This window comes from Schistocerca gregaria, chromosome X, assembly GCF_023897955.1.
Source record: "Schistocerca gregaria isolate iqSchGreg1 chromosome X, iqSchGreg1.2, whole genome shotgun sequence".
NCBI classification, from domain to species: domain Eukaryota; kingdom Metazoa; phylum Arthropoda; class Insecta; order Orthoptera; family Acrididae; genus Schistocerca; species Schistocerca gregaria.
This window is the reverse complement of record NC_064931.1, coordinates 516,192,089-516,209,394: the sequence shown is the minus strand read 5'-3', so window position 1 is coordinate 516,209,394 and position 17,306 is coordinate 516,192,089. Positions and strand designations below refer to the sequence as shown.

At 41.2% G+C, this 17,306-nt stretch overlaps 1 protein-coding gene across 1 annotated transcript in view; it reads left to right on the top strand.

Moving 5' to 3' along the window:
- Positions 1-14,545, top strand: part of LOC126298173 (uncharacterized) — an 82,085-nt gene extending 67,540 nt beyond the window's left edge. Inside the window, exon 5 of the mRNA XM_049989482.1 lies at positions 14,114-14,545. The gene's annotated coding sequence lies outside the window, so the exon portion shown is untranslated. The remainder of the gene's footprint in view (positions 1-14,113) is intronic.
- The last annotated feature ends 2,761 nt before the right edge of the window (positions 14,546-17,306 follow it).

Here is a 17,306-nt window from a genome sequence, read left to right as displayed (position 1 = left end):
GTGTTACTGAACCCTTGGTGACACTGGTTTTATGGGCGTTAAGATACGGTCTAATGCACATTTTATCTTCTTGTTTGGGAAACAGTTCCAGATGCTATTACTGTTTAGTCTGTTAAGTTTAAAATCTGGACTTGTTAGACTGATGCTTTCCTGATCCACCTAAGACATATTTCACGAAGGATATAAATACTAGCTATGAAAGTCTACATTGCATGCAGCATAAAGTTGACGAGATTTTGATATAAGTGGAATGACAACTACTGATCTGGAAATTAAAAATAAGTATTGTGGGACTTTTGTCTAGTTTTCTTGCATCTGGACAAGTATCTACCCACTGAGTATTTAGTTTTAATGTTTGGTTTTGACTACAGAAATTACCAAAAGTTGATTTCACTTGACATGTAAACAGCACTAAGTTTCACAAAGACAGCAAAACATTATACTCTTTGCTTCTTAATATTATTTACTACTTGTTCTTTAATACCCTCTGTGTCATTAATCAACAATTAAATCTTGCAACTTTTATTTGTTAGTTCAAACTACTTGCATAATGATTTCCTTTTCTTACACTCACAACTTAACTATAATAATATGTTTCCAGAATAGTGTGTAGTGAGAAACTATATTTTCTGTACTTGGAAACTCTCCAAAGATACTAAAAGTATCGAAAATGAAACATAGTAGGCTTCAGGTACATAATTAAATACATTTACATTATATAACACTGCTAAAATCTTGGATTTTCTGCTATCAACTTTAATTAGTTGAGACTGAATTTTTTTCAAAAGTTACTGAAGACGTGGAAACAAGGCGTGATCAACGAAAAACTGAAAGAATGGTATTGCATACCAAACAGATGTTTGGATGGACAGAGAAAAATGAAGATCAGAAAGCCAGTTTAGTTCACATAATTATTCCTTTCAGAATGGAATTTTTTCTTGAGGAATGAAAATTTTTCTTTATGTGGCAATACAGAAATATGTGCCCAGTTTTAAAACATACTTTCTACACTTAGCTTCACTTTATGGGCTGAAATAAATAAATAAATAAATATTCTCTATTGTATTAAATAGTAAAATGATAATGCCATAATTACCATGCAAAATAACAACAATAATATTCAATTGAACAGTGAAATATAGAGAACCAACAACATACATGTATTCTGGTGGACACGAGCTGCTGCACAGTGCTACACTCACTTGCTCATATTTCCATAGTGATGCCCACCAGTTGACAACACTTGTGCATGATGAAGAGGTTCAATACTCACAAATGCGTACCTCAGGATTCCACTTGGAAAAAATACTTTTGTTTCAGCTGGAACACAGTAGACGTTAACGTACACAATTGTAACTAGAGGGTCTGAAAGGGTTAAAATCGTACTCTTTATTGGTCTCTAGTTGGAAGCCATTGTTCCAGGGAGAACAATGCTCAGTTGCTACATATCAAACTTCAGTTCATTTATTTTTCTTGGTGTGGCACAGTTCTCACAAACATTAAATGACATTTTGCTGCACTGCTTCCACTCTTGCTAATTCTGTTTCCCACTGAACATTTATAGTTGATATCTTTATGGTCGCACTTCTCTTTTGTTAACATAGATGCTGAAAAAAAATGTTGCTCCTTCCTCTCTCTTATGTTTTTGCTAGATCGTATTTCTTCTAGAGGTTTTAAAACTCTGGGTTCTAGCATTTCACATTAGTGATAATGATGTTGGTAAGAAACAACAGTTTTGTGGAGAAAAACACAATGGTACATGTTTAAAGAACTAGTTGAATACATGAAGTCACTACAATCTTATGAAATATATTTAGCTTGATTAAAAACTCTGATGAAAGTTTTAAGTTTTAGTATAAATACTCACAGAGCCTCAACTGAAGCCCATGGATGTCATTATTTCATTACCCAGTTGTGTGATTGTAAGTAACTATGCTCACTGCATACAGGCCACTATTCATATACATTGTACAGATCTGTTATTTTGTAACAATTCTGTGTCCTGCCATAAGCATTAATCAATCAGAAGTACAGCTGCTCTCAAAGTAGTAGCTTTTGTAGGACCTGTATTATTCTAATGTAGAACTTTTCAGTCAGAAATAGAGAATAGCAGATTATTGACAGCTGATTGTAAATGCAATTTTCAGATGTAAATAATCCATTACTGCTGAGACCAATAGAAATTAACGTAAATAGACAAGACTGGAGAGAAAAACAGAGCTCCCTCAAAATTCACTTGATATAATTTGCACTCCTGGCAAATACTTCTGTTGTGTCTTAATAATTATTTCACCTTGGTTGATGATGCTACAGTCATTAAATGTTTAGTTTATTGGCCAGCCATTTATTTTACTCAATCAGGTACACATCCCATTAATTTATTGTTCTGTACAGTGTGACTGCACTTTGGTGTGTGATTTTGAATATTCTGCAAATACGTTAGAATAAAAGATTTAATTTGAATACATACATGAGTTTTAAAATTCTTTATTTGGATAATGGTTATAGACAGCACCAAATATGTGAGACCTGAGCTTCTCCTGGCGTAAACTATGTTCAAAGTACTTACGGGCATTCAGCCAGGTTGAATTTTCGACAACTGCCGATATTTCGGCGGATGCACCCTCCGCCATTTTCAAGGCAGTTAAGCATTGAAAATGGCGGAGGGTGCATCCGCCGAAATATCAGCAGTTGTCGAAAATTCAACCTGGCTGAATGCCCGTAAGTACTTTGAAAGCACCAAATATGTTACATTTATCTTCTAGCACTTTGACTGCTTATCTGGTTCTATATTGTTATCAGTTTTCAAAAACTCTTTCTTATGTACTGTCTGTGTCTTTGAAACAAACTGAACTCTTGTTAGTATGTACTTATGTAAACTAGCAAAATGTGAGACTGCATAAAATATTATTCGAATTTTATTAGCAATTCAGAAAGACTTAAGGAAGATTTTGTTTTAGCATCCCATTGACGACAATTTAATTAATAAGCACAAGCTCGGATTGCAAAATTTTAGGCTTGCATGTCATCCGTGGCCTTTTCAAAATGTCTAAGCGACTTAATTAAGCAGCAAAACATCTAAATCTGAAGGCCAGATGCGGATTTTCGCCTCATTCCTAGCAATTTTGGAAATAATGTAACGCTAATTATCAGCAACAAACGACTGGCAAATTTCATAGATTCCTAATCATTATACAACAGTTTATATGTATCTTACAAAAAACGTATGAATGTACTTTTATGTTCTTTTTGCAGCTGTACGTATAATATATGAAATGAAATGGTGTTCCAGACCATCACTCCCGGTTGTCAGGCTGTATAATGGGCGACAGTCATGTTGGTTCCCGACTGCTGTCCGGCGCCTGTCCAGACACGTCTTAGGACTGGAATCTCATTTACTGGAGTAGAATTGTCTTCAGTCATGGATCTCGCTTCGAACTGAATCCTCATGAGTAGCGAAGACGTGTTTTAAGCTGTGTGTCACCACCCCCCCCCATGCCCCCCCCCCTCCCCCCCCCCCCCCCCACACGTCCAGACGACTAAGAGTGATGGTCTAGGGTTCCATTTCATTTCATATCAGAACCCCGTTGCTTGACATCAGCGGCACCTTTACAGTATAGCGGTTTCTACTGAGTTTCTACTGCTTCTATTCGTGCTTCCCAAACCCTACTATGGCCAGCAACATCGCCGGAATGTTTGGAGCATTATGGACAGAGCCATCCAACCAGTTCGGGATTTTGATCCAACGCATCAGTTGGACAGAGTTTGGTACGGTATCCCTCAGGAAGACATCCAACAATCCTTGCCCTTCTCCTTGCATACCCATGTTACCGGATGGTGCTCGGACCACAAATGGCTAAAACGCAAGCATTTTATTCTCCTTCTCGGACGTGTACTTCTTGACGATGTTGTTATTGTGGTCTTCAGTCCGAAGTCTCGTTTGATCAAGGACGTAGCCAGGATTTTGCCAAAGGGGGAGTCCGATTTTTGAAGGGGACCTATATTTTTTATAAAAACAGATTTATTTATTTTTTAATGTTATGTACATAGCTTACTTTCGGGACGCCTCCATACAGATAGTATCTGGTGTACAAAACTAAGCACGAAAAGTTTTTCTTAAAAAAGTATAACATACACATACTCAAATGCTCAATTAAATATTTATTTATTTGGCAATATGATAACTTCATTCTGTTGCCATTATAATAAGCATTCTTATATAATGCATTGTCTCTTTGCTACAAAAGAGATTCAGTCTTCTAATATAAGGTTCACTATTGCGCAGCGAAGAAATATTAAAGTTGGGCCGAATAGCTCAGGAGGTTAACAAGGCTAAAATCTCGTTTGATAATCGTCATCTTTCTCCTACAACAATCTTGTATTTAAATTTATGACTTATCTGAAACCAAAGCAGAATTCCATCAGCACATCAAAGCATCCCAGGTTCCTCAAGTCAGTCTCAAATTTTATTAAAGTATCTTTAATTTGATCTTCAATTTCCTTATGTTATCAGAAACTTTGTTTAAAAATTATTTTTCAACAGTCAACTTGAAACTATAGCAAACAGATTAACATATTAAACAAAACAGAATACACAGATACTATGCGCTACAGTTTCGTGGTCTTAACATTGATTCGCGCATTGATTTCAACTAGACTTCTAATGTGTGCGACCTCATAAATCACATTGTATTATCCATGGTAATAAAGCTATACAACCTTGATGTTGATAAAGCACTCTGTGATGTACAACATACCTAGTCGTTTGCTTAACTATTATTTGCAAATATTTTAGAGTCGTGATGGTTAGACTCGCTGTTCCAAGTATGTTACAAATAAGACATTTCACAGAGTAAAGATTCATTCGTGCAGTAAAAACTGAAGACATGATACATCAGTACATTCTTGGATGAGATGTTTGGTTCGCCTTCGATGCAGTTCTTTTCATGTAAGCATTTTTAAGTTACCTGAAATCTTTCAGGAAAGAAAGGAATTCGGAAGGCATTATTTGCGCCCTATAGTACAGTACCAACGGTGTCCTTTGCGTCACTCAAAATGGGAAACTACAGAAAACCATTATCGAGATTGCCAGCGGATGGATTCCAAGCGCCCCTCCTCCAAATTCAGGGATTGCTAACTCAATGTTGTTCAAATGTGTGTGACATCTTATGTGACTTAACTGCTAAGGTCATCAGTCCCTAAGCTTACACACTACTTAACCTAAATTATCCTAAGAACAAACACACACACCCATGCCGGAGGGAGGACTCGAACCTCCGCCGGGACCAGCCGCACAGTCCATGACTGCAGCGCCCAGACCGCTCGGCTAATCACGCGCGGCCTAACTCATGCTTCAATGCGCAGAGCTGCCACAGTCGGTGGAGAATTAGGAGAAAACTGACCAGAATGAGATTTTCACTCTGCAGTGGAGTGTGCGCTGATATGAAACTTCCTGGCAGATTAAAACTGTGTGCCCGACCGAGACTCGAACTCGGGACCTTTGCCTTTCGCGGGCAAGTGCTCTACCAACTGAGCTACCGAAGCACGACTCACGCCCGCTACTCACAGCAAAGGTCCCGAGTTCGAGTCTCGGTCGGGCACACAGTTTTAATCTGCCAGGAAGTTTCAGGAGAAAACTGGATGGTGCACAGTGTTTCAAAATAATGCATCAAAGAAAAAAGATGGAATTCTTACATTGCAAGATTTAATTGTTCACGGCATTCCTAGTTTAAGTTACTATACTATTACAAAAGCGTAGAAGGATTAGGCCGAAGGGGCGGGAGAGAGTGGTACGCAGGGCGCAGTCCCTTGGACGAATTTAAGCAGCCGCTGAAAACTCCTTTTAGAAACGAACGAACAGTAGAATCTCTTGTCATTACATACCCCTTTCGCTCTCAACAAACCTCTCCCCATCGTTCCGTATCCAAATTGATTTTTATAACTGAGTAGCACTCGAGTGACCAGATAGGAGGTTTTTCTGGCATTTGGGCTACAAATAATAGAATTTTCAGCAATTATTTTAAAGAAACCAGGAGCATCGTTTTGAAACGTATTTATTAGTATTCAGAATAGAGTTCGATGCGTTTTCACCTCCACTCTGATATGCTGTTTAAGGCCGTTGATTGAGATCGTTTATGTCATTTTTTTCTAATAGTCATTTAGTGTTGAAAAACATGAATTGGGTCAAGTCGTATTATGTACATCGAAACCGACTGTTCAGAACGTATTATTTTCAGGGCAAGTTTCCCATCCTGCGTTACTTGTCCGATCTTTTGCTTGCTGTTTCTGCTCTTTCCGTCTTACAGCTCACAGTGTGGTGTTGGTTTCATGACTGTGCCGTTTCGATAATCATGCTGAGATATTTAGCCGTGGAAGAGCGATATAATTGAAGCAGAATTAGAGCTGCGAAAACTAAAAGATAGCGTAAAAGGGAAGCGTAAGTAATAACGCCTGATATAAACTCCTGGAAATTGAAACAAGAACACCGTGAATTCATTGTCCCAGGAAGCGGAAACTTTATTGACACATTCCTGGGGTCAGATACATCACACGATCACACTGACAGAAACACAGGCACATAGACACAGGCAACAGAGCATGCACAATGTCGGCACTAGTACAGTGTATATCCACCTTTCGCAGCAATGCAGGCTGCTATTCTCCCATGGAGACGATCGTAGAGATGCTGGATGTAGTCCTGTGGAACGGCTTGCCATGCCATTTCCACCTGACGCCTCAGTTGGACCAGCATTCGTGCTGGACGTGCAGACCGCGTGAGACGACGCTTCATCCAGTCCCAAACATGCTCAATGGGGGACAGATCCGGAGATCTTGCTGGTCAGGGTAGTTTACTTACACCTTCTAGAGCACGTTGGGTGGCACGGGATACATGCGGACGTGCATTGTCCTGTTGGAATAGCAAGTTCCCTTGCCGGTCTAGGAATGGTAGAACGATGGGTTCGATGACGGTTTGGATGTACCGTGCATTATTCAGCGTCCCCTCGACGGTCACCAGAGGTGGGAAGTGGCGGTGCGGTCCCCTACGGCTGTGCGTAGGATCCTACGGTCTTGGCGTGCATCCGTGCATCGCTGCGGTCCGGTCCCAGGTCGACGGGCACGTGCACCTTCCGCCGACCACTGGCGACAACATCGATGTACTGTGGAGACCTCACGCCCCACGTGTTGAGCAATTCGGCGGTATGTCCACCCGGCCTCCCGCATGCCCACTATACGCCCTCGCTCAAAGTCCGTCATCTGCACATACGGTTCACGTCCACGCTGTAGCGGCATGCTACCAGTGTTAAAGACTGCGATGGAACTCCGTATGCCACGGCACACTGGCTGACACTGACGGAGGCGGTGCACAAATGCTGCGCAGCTAGCGCCATTCGACGGCCAACACCGCGGTTCCTGGTGTGTCCGCTGTGCCGTGCGTGCGATCATTGCTTGTACAACCCTCTCGCAGTGTCCGGAGCAAGTATGGTGGGTGTGACACACCGGTGTCAATGTGTTCCTTTTCCATTTCCAGGAGTGTATTTTACGAATGATCATACTGAGTGACATTTGTAATGTCGGAGCACTGATATGATATTCGTGACGAAAAGATTGCATAAATGCATGTTTTTATACTTTCATTGAGCTTTACTATCTGTAGTGAGGACGTCACGAGTCGTATTTCGTTTTATGTTCTTCAACTCAGATACACGTTAAGTACACTACTGGCCATTAAAATTGCTACATCAAGAAGAAATGCAGATGATAAACGGGTATTCATTGGACAAATACATTATACTAGAACTGACATGTGATTACCTTTTCACGCAATTTGGGTGCATAGATCTTGGGAAATCAGCACCCAGAACAACCACCTCTGGCCGTAATAACGGCCTTCATACGCGTGGGCATAGAGTCAAACAGAGCTTGGATGGCGTATACACCTACAGTTACCCATGCACCTTCAACACGGTACCACAGTTCATCAAGAGTAGTGACTGGCGTATTGTGATGAGCCAGTTGCTCTGCCACCATTGACCAGACGTTTTCAGTTGGTGAGAGATCTGGAGAATGTGCTGGCCAGGGCAGTAGTCGAACATTTTCTGTATCCAGAAAGGCCCGTACAGGACCTGCAACATGCGGTCGTGCATTATCCTGCTGAAATGTAGGGTTTCGCAGGGATCGAATGAAGGGTAGAGCCACGGGTCGTAATACATCTGAAATGTGACGTCCACTGTTCAAAGTGCCGTCAGTGCGAACAAGAAGTGACGGAGACGTGTAACCAATGGCACCCCATACCATCACGCCAAGTTATACACCAGTATGGCGATGACGAATACACGCTTCCAATCTGCGTTCTCCGGGATGTCGACAAACACGGATGCGACCATCATGATGCTGTAAGCAGAACCTAGATTCGTCCGAAAAAATGACGTTTTGGCATTCCTGCACTCCGGTTCGTCGTTGAGTACACCACCGCTGGCACTCCTGTCTGTGATGCAGCGTCAAGGGTAACCGTAGCCACGGTCTCGGAGATCATAGTCCATGCTGCTGCAAAACGTCGTCGAACTGTTCGTGCAGACGGTTGTTGTCTTGCAAACGCCCCATCTGTTGACTCAGCGATCGAGACGTGGCTGCACGATCCGTTACAGCCATGCGGAGAAGATGCCTGTCATCTCGACTGCTAGTGAAACGAGGCCGTTGGGATTCAGCACGGCGTTTCGTATTACCCTCCTGAACCCACCGATTCCATATTCTGGATCTCGACCAACGCGAGCAGAAATGTCGCGATACGATGAACCGCAATCGTGATAGGCTACAATCCGACCTTTATCAAAGCCAGAAACGTGATGGTATGCATTTCCCCTCCTTACACGAAGCATCAGAACAACGTTTCACCAGGCAACGCCTGTCAACTGGTGTTTGTGTATGAGAAATCGGTTGGAACCTTTCCTGATGTCAGAACGTTGTAGGTTTGTAGGTGTCGTCACCGGCGCCAATCTTGTGTAAATGTTCTGAAAAGCTCATCATTTGCATATCGTAGCGTCTTCTTCCTGTCGGTTAAATTTCGCGTCTGTAGCACGTCATCTTTGTGGTGTAGCAATTTTAATGCCCAGTAGTGTAATTTTGAGCCACCTTGTAATCACAAACAAGACAAAATCAAGTGTGAAAGCATCCCTGTATTGTACCTGGCGAAAGCAAATATATATATATATATATATATATACATAGTACGAAACAAAGTGTAACAAAATCGTAGACTCAGTTATATGACGAAGAACTGGAAAGCACTTAGCACAAAGGCGCAATCGAATTTCAACCGAATTACCTGAGGCTAAGAACTGGATATTGACAGACTGTTGGAAACAACATTTGGAGATAACTAGAGAGAGGTTGATAGTTTGCAGTTTCACGTTTCGACACTAAACATCGATGCAAAATCAGTTGAAACTGGTAGTCCGACTCATATGAACGATGAGTGTGACTGATAGGACGTGGAAGAAGGACTAAGTGCAACATTGTAACACATTGATCTACCGTCAACAACATGTTAAGAACCTTATTTTCTTATGTGATAGGTTGTGTACGACAATAAAATCAATAAAAATTGAAATGAGCATTTGAAATCATATTGTGTGAAAACATGATTCAATCAAAAGCTATTTTGTTTAGTGAACTGATTCAAAATTCAAAACCTATTAAGTGTAATTTAAAAATTAAAATGGCCCCTTCATTCAGTGGGAAGTGACTTCAATCATGACTGATTCTGGAACATAATCTGAATACTTATGTCCTGCAGTCGAGAATTTTGACGTATTACATTTTGCTGGGAAAAGAATGTTTTTCCGCTTCCTGTTAAATTCTGGTATACTTACATAATACGATTTGAAATGATGTTTATCAAATGCAAGTCACCATTTTGGCGATATTTCTGTTAATCAGGGAGACTTTTAGGCGACACAGGTAAATCCAGATGTATTTTTATGCATTGAATTTAATTTAATGGTATTTGTAATGATGTTTACCGCTCCGCTGCTTTGTGAAGTAGTCAAATATTCCAACCATAAAGTTCTGCCAGTCTCCAAACAACGACTCCAGTGCTAACCTTAAACTGCTGTAGATAGACAATTAGGCTGTTATAGTAGTGCACACATATTTTTAACTTACCAAAACGATAGTGGACGAATCGAAATCTGTTTTCCTCTTCTTGTTACAAACTTGCCCATAATTATAAACTATCACAACAACACACAGCACGAAAGCAATAAACGGCAATACTTACATTAAATTGAACTGCAGCTAAGAACTGAACTGATTCACAAAACAACAAATCAGCTTAAGGAAGGCCAACAATGTACAGCAGCTGCTCTTGAGTAAAGTAGGAATAGGCCATGGCCGACAGTGTCATCGAAATATCGATAGTCGAAATCTATCGATGGCGACGTTGACTATCAGTAGTGCGTATCTCTGTTTCGTCGTATGGCAACTGAGTAGTGTTTAATTTTATGTAGGTGACTGGAGGGTGAGGGAGGGGGCCGGACCTTCTGAACACCTTCTGCCACGTCACGCTAGTCTACACTGTGCCAGCCTCCTCGTCAATGCTTAATTACTGGAACCTAAACCTGCTTGAAACTCCTTACTAAGTAAACCCACCACACTTCCCTTCATTGCCGTATTGACAACGCCTAGATGCCTCAGCGTGTGTCCTATCTATCGAGCTCTGCTTTTACTCAAGTTGTGGCGTAAATTTCTTTATTTCCCTATTCCATTCAGTACCTCATCATCAATTGTTCTAACTACTCATCAAATCTTCAACATTTTTTTGCTGTACAATTCAAAAGCTTTTATTCGGTTCTTGTCTGAACTGCTTATCGTCCAAGTTTCACTTCAGTACAGGACTACACTCCAGACAAATATCCCTAGCAAAAAACATTTATATTAACTGTAGAGATCTTTCACTTTATCGGAAATGCTTTCTTTCTGTTGTCAGTCTGCATTTTATATCCTGTCTGCTTCTGCCATTACCAGAAGCTGAATTCATCTACTAATTTCAGTGTCTCATCTCCTAATTTAATGCCCTCAGCATCATCTGATTTAGTGCGTCTGTTGTTCATTATCCTTGTTGATGTTCATCTTCAATTCCTCGAGAACTGGTGTGTGAACATCCTCATCACTGGACAATCTCTTTCTATCCAAGACGCTCATCCAGCTTGCCGAAAAGATGGAAATCGCATGTGCAAGACCTGGAATTTCTCATCTACATCACGCACGTCTGCGCGGCACTGGTCAAATTGTTGACACCATTTCACTACCGCTGGACGTGACATTGCATTTCGTCCATATACCCCCAGAATTTCACTGTGACTCTCCACCAATTAGAATATTATGACCACCGATCTGCTATCGATATAAATCCATCCAGCCGATAAGAACGTCACCTGGCGAGGAATGACTGCTGGTCAGACACACTCACGGCGTATGTAGTATCAATGCGCATGCTGTCCGTGTGTAAATGGGAAAGACGCGTGATGTATCTCAGTCTGGCCGAGAGAATTTTGTGATTGCCCGGAGGCTCGGCACGAGCATTTTGGAAACTACAGGACATGTCGGGTTTTGAAGGAGTGCTGAAGCCTTCAACACGTGACGAAACCAAGGTGAAACCACGTCCAGGCGTCGTGGGGCTGGGCGGCCTCCCCTCATTACAGATGTCGGACGTCGTAGGCTGGGCAGACTGAGAAAACAGGACAGGTGGCGAGGTGTGGCGGAACTAACATCAGACTTTAATCTGGGCAGCATACATGTGTCTCTGATCGCACATTGCACGAAACGCTCCTGACGATGAGCCTCCGTGGCAGTCGGCCATGCATGCGCCAATGTTAACACCACGACATCGGCAACTTCACCATGTCGATGGGAAGGCGCGAATCCGTCATCTTCCAGGGGTACAGCTCATTGACACCTGTATTGCGGAACGGAGACAAGCTTGCGCTGGCTCCACGGTGCTCTATGGAACATTCATGGGGTATCCACAGGTCCAGTGGAGCTCGTGCAGGTCATCACGACGGCCAAGGAGTATCGTACACTGGTTGCAGACCACATACCCTCCTTCGTGACGATCATGTTTCCCGACGGCAGTGGCATTTCTCAAGACAATGCGCCATGTCACAAGGCCAGGAGCGTGATGGAGTGGCTGGAGGAACACAGTGGTGAGTTCCGATTGATGTGCTGACCTCCCAACTCGCCAGATCTGTACTCGATTGAACACATATGGGATGTGATTGAACGTGGCGTCAGAGCTCACCGCCCCCTTCCCGGAATTTATGGGAATTATGTGACTTGTGCATGCAGATGTGGTGCCAACTCCCTCCAGCGACCTACCAAGGCCTCACTGCTTCCATGCCACGGCGCGTCGCCACTGTTATCCGAGCCAAAGCTGGAAGAATCGTATTTTTCCAACTACTTCCACTACAGACTACATTTACAGATGCCGCACCAGTTCTTTCACACTGTCAAGCACTTGTCATCCGTACCGCAGCAGACTGTGTCTGCGGGACCCCCATAATAGCAGGTACTATCTTCCGATAATGCGCCACTCTTGTTGAGCAATGATCTTAGCGTGGGACGACAAGCTTAACTTACTTTTTGAAGTCCATACGCATGTAACCCATTCTGCTATTTTTTATTGAATTGCATAAATTAGTTACTTTTTTCTGCGCCACAAAGGTATAGTTCGCAATTAGTGCACTTCACAAATGTGAAACCCTTTCACCAAAGCAACCCGCATCATGAACAACGTTTATGGGTTTTATTCATCAGCCTAGTTGGATGCGTGGCATGGAACATTTTCGCTGTTGGTGATGGCTCAGGCTTTAGTGTTCTGGGACGTTAATAACTGTAAATGCATCAAGTTTGTCACTACTTTCCCTTTCTTCTGCGTAGCTGTATTTTTCCTCCTGTGTTCACTCTTATCAAAGTGAAAGTGTACGACGGTACCGAATGTCGACTCAGAGCTACAGCGGAAAAAATGTATCGCAGTATTGTTGCGAGGAAGTAAACAGTCATTTATTCTACAGCGTAGGGTATATTACTATATTACGACATATTATGCACGCATTCTAGTTCAAAACTACTAAAAATACTCAGAAGCTGCCTTTATTTCACAAAGTCACGCTGTCACTGCGATCAACAGCTTTTTTCAGTCAGATTGTGAAACCTACTGGGTGCTTGCAGAAGCAAAAACAAGTGATGCACTGAAATCACATGGTATGAAGTGAGCGCTACAATCAGGGACAGTACGTTTAGGTAATTGCCTGAGCTAAAAAAAAAAAAACGAAAGTTGGATTTAATACGTATACAACATGAGGACTAAGGAGCATAAAAGTACCAAACTGTAAATTAGAAGTTATCAATGTCAGTCACAAAATAACTTCAGTTTAGGGATGTCAGACTTCTAATCAAATTACTTCAACAGACAGTAAATGTATTGATCTGAAAATTAAATTAGAATGTGTTCTGGAAAATGTTTATAGTCATATTTGATAAGTATTAGCCTATGCCATAAAAAATAAGTTCTATGCTTGTTCATTAATTAAATTAACGCTTTATAATAACATTAAAGTGAAAGTCAGAATGCTAGAAGATGATGCTCAGCATTTAACTGTAATGTAATAGGTGCTACCATTATTTAACTGAGAGGCAGCGGTTTCACGATTGTTTTAAAGTCTATAAGGAACTCCTTATACAACATAACATGAACATCACAAAAATAAAGGCATTTTTCAGTAGTGTAACTAGCATATGTGGCATCCTACTGTAATTAGTATTATATGCATTCAGCATTACTACATGGAACTGGAATTTGTGGTATAAATGACGTGAAAATTATCACAGTTTTGCATTATTTCTCAATGCAGGAAACTTGTGACCTGTTATAGTTATTTTATGGTGGTAAAAAACTATTTACTTCATTTTTAAAACAATACGATAAGCAAAATAGAACAGTCTATAAATGCACTGCAGCTAAACAAAACACTAAGTATTATTAGTTATTCTTGTCTTGCAGCTTCTAAAAACTGTATTCCAAACAAAACTCTAGAGATGTTACTGCTCTGTTTCACAGGTTTGCTGTAGCTGACACCAGAAGAGCTCCCATATCCAAGATATGTGTTCCTTCAAAACAACTTTGTGGGTAATACATAGACTTTTGTAGAAAATGATACCTACCTATAATGATGTGGGTCAGTAGTGTTTCCTTAGTGGTATATGTAGCCGCATTTATGGTTTATTAAAAACTATTTTAAACATGTAATGGTGTTTTCTAACAAATATTTTCAAAGGATGTTGTGGTTAATTTGTATGTTAAAGCATTTTAAAAATGTATATGTCAGTGTTTTATATTATAATGGAAACATTGAAAATTATAACTATAAGATATAATGGAAAAAATAATAACAAACCTCTGCATTTTTGTTGGCAAATTTGTGAATTACACCATTCATTAAAGTAGAGTCCGTAGCAATCACCACTAAATAAAATAATCTATTTTGCATCAGTGTGGATCATAGAACACACTTTATTCTTCCCAATGAACTTAACAATCTTTCAGCTTCAGTAACTGATGCAGACCAGGAACAAGTTATTGTTGCAAGGTAAGTACAGTAGTTCGGATATCGACAATCGAATAATAGTTATTTTCATTTATGAAGATACGTGTGTTTTACCATCCATCAAGACCATTTATCTGAATACTCATTTTAGTGTGCAGTCGATGTTTGAAGATTAATGAATCTATAGACTACGTCATCAGAAATCACTGAACTAGCAATAAAATGTAACAGACCACGAGCAGATCCACAAGTGTCATAAATGCCTGTTTATTTGGCAAAATGCGAAATATTTGTTTGAAATGGTATATGTTAGCACTATCAGTGCTTACAGAGTCATACTTCCCAAAATAGAGGTTGGGATGCTGCACGTCCTCCAGTTATTCATCATCGAAGTGCAAATGCCGAGTTTTAATGAAGTGATTAAATCACAGCAAACCATATTTCCGCTTGGTGAAAGTTATAAACGACCAGTGGTTGTACCCTTTATTATTTTGTTGTTTCATGGAGAATTATCTATCGCCGCTTCAATCGAAGTATAACCTTATTTGTATTTGCAACACTGTCAAATTCTGTTAAGATAGCACTAGTGTTTCCACATTTCTTCTGGTTTAAATACAACATATGAGGGTACAGAGAGGTCGAGGTACATTTGAATATTAGGTGCAAAGCTTAATTGACAGGAAAAAATTTCACAATGACGTTTCAACGGCATTTTTATTGCCGTTCGGATACCGATGTTTCGCTTGGTTGATCAATAACTGCAAGAAACAGCTGTTTATTATTCGCAGGAAAACGTCAGTTCATCATCATTTCTTATTCTTCTACATTTAATGATATACCAAGATACCTGCTGGAAATGTGCTTCTATCTGAATTCGCTTGATGTATCTTTAAATTTAACAAACAAGAATCTGAAACGATTATCTACGTAACATGAAACTGGTAATGTATTTACAGTGCTCCTATGACTTCTCACCAATTGTTCGCTATGTAACATCGTAGTTGCTAATTCCCTTTTGGTATGCCACCCTTGAAATATATGAATAACCACTACATAAGCCTTCAGCAGCTTGATATCCATTGAATCTTGTTTCGAATGCGAATATATGATCCCATCAGAAACGTCCTTTGTTATTAAACAAACGTAATAAATTAAAATAACTCACTTAGCTTCCTCATGCAAGCTACACAGCTTTCCAACACTATAAAATGGCATGACATACTCTTCGACGCTTTTGGTATGACAATAAAGACATACAGGGTGATTTTTCCCACCGTGTACAAACTATAGGGATTGCTTGATGAGAGGATATGGAACAAAAAAGATCTAATGAACTTATATCCGGAAATGCATGGTTTCCATGCTAAGACCATTTATTCAATCATACTTTGTACAGAGACTGCTGTCTAATACGTGCTGTGCTATGCAGCCACAGTTACGGTATGCATGATTTCCTCCTAGAGAGTGGTACTGTTCCTGATACGTCATGACCTAGCGCCCTCTTCTGCCATAGTAATTGGTAATGTTGTGCCCGATTCAATTCTCCAACTGACTCACCTTGTAGTGGATGTGATACAGCGTTGTACACAATGGTTCCGTTTTCGAATCGAGGTCTTGCCGACATGGTGTTTACTTATGGAAAGGCAAGTGGCAATGGGCGGCAGGCAGCTAGGTTGTATCAGGAGATATATTCGCGCCAACAACCACAGCATTCAATGTTTGCAACAGTGTTTCGCCGTTTGCCTGAGGCAGGGTTGTTTCTGGAAGCAGGAAATCATGAAGGACGTGCCCGAAATGTTCGAACACCAGACTTGGAGAAAAATGTACCAGGCAGGTGGTCCGTCAGTACAGAATGAGCCAGACGACCGTGTGGAACATTGTCCATGACAATTGTCACTTCCGTTGTCACTTAAGCGTGAGCAGGGCTTACTAGTGACAGATTTTCTACATCGGGAGCAGTTTCGTCCCCCCCCCCCCCCTTTTTTCATCAGGCAGCCATGATTCTTGGATCCGTGTGATCCATCCTATCCACAGATGAGGACACATTTACGGAGCGTGGTATCTTCAACCTTCATGATAGTCATCTTTGGGAAAGTATGCGGACCCCCTACGGTATGGTTACAGCAAATCATTAGCAGCCGGAATGTGTGGGCCGGGATTATTGGCGACCGTATTTTGGGAGCAGCCTTCCTTCCAAGTCGCCTAACAGCCGTAACTGTTGGCGGTTCTTGCGAGTGACTTTGCCTCCCCTGGAAGAAGTGCCACTGACGATTCGAAGAGCTATGTAGTTGCTTCATGATGGTGCTCTAGTCCACTTCGCCGTTAACATCCGGACGCATGTCTGTCGCGCCTTTCTTCGTCGATGGATCGGACGAGGGTGTCCACTGCATGGCCTGCTCGTTTATCGGATCTCAACCCCTGCGATTTCTGGTTATGGGGCCATCTCAGAAGTATCGTGTATGCAGAGCCCCTTCCAGATGTGAAGATACTGGAACAGCGTATTCATGTTGCCTTTGACACTGTTCGGATGAAGCCTGGATAATGTGAACATGTGAGACAGAACATGCTTCGGCGCGCAGAAGCATGCGTTGAGACACATGGAAACCATTTTCAACACACACTAACTGTGGCTGTATGGTATTAGAACGCAGTCTCTGTAACAATGTATGACTGAATTCATAACCACTACCATGGAACCCATGCATT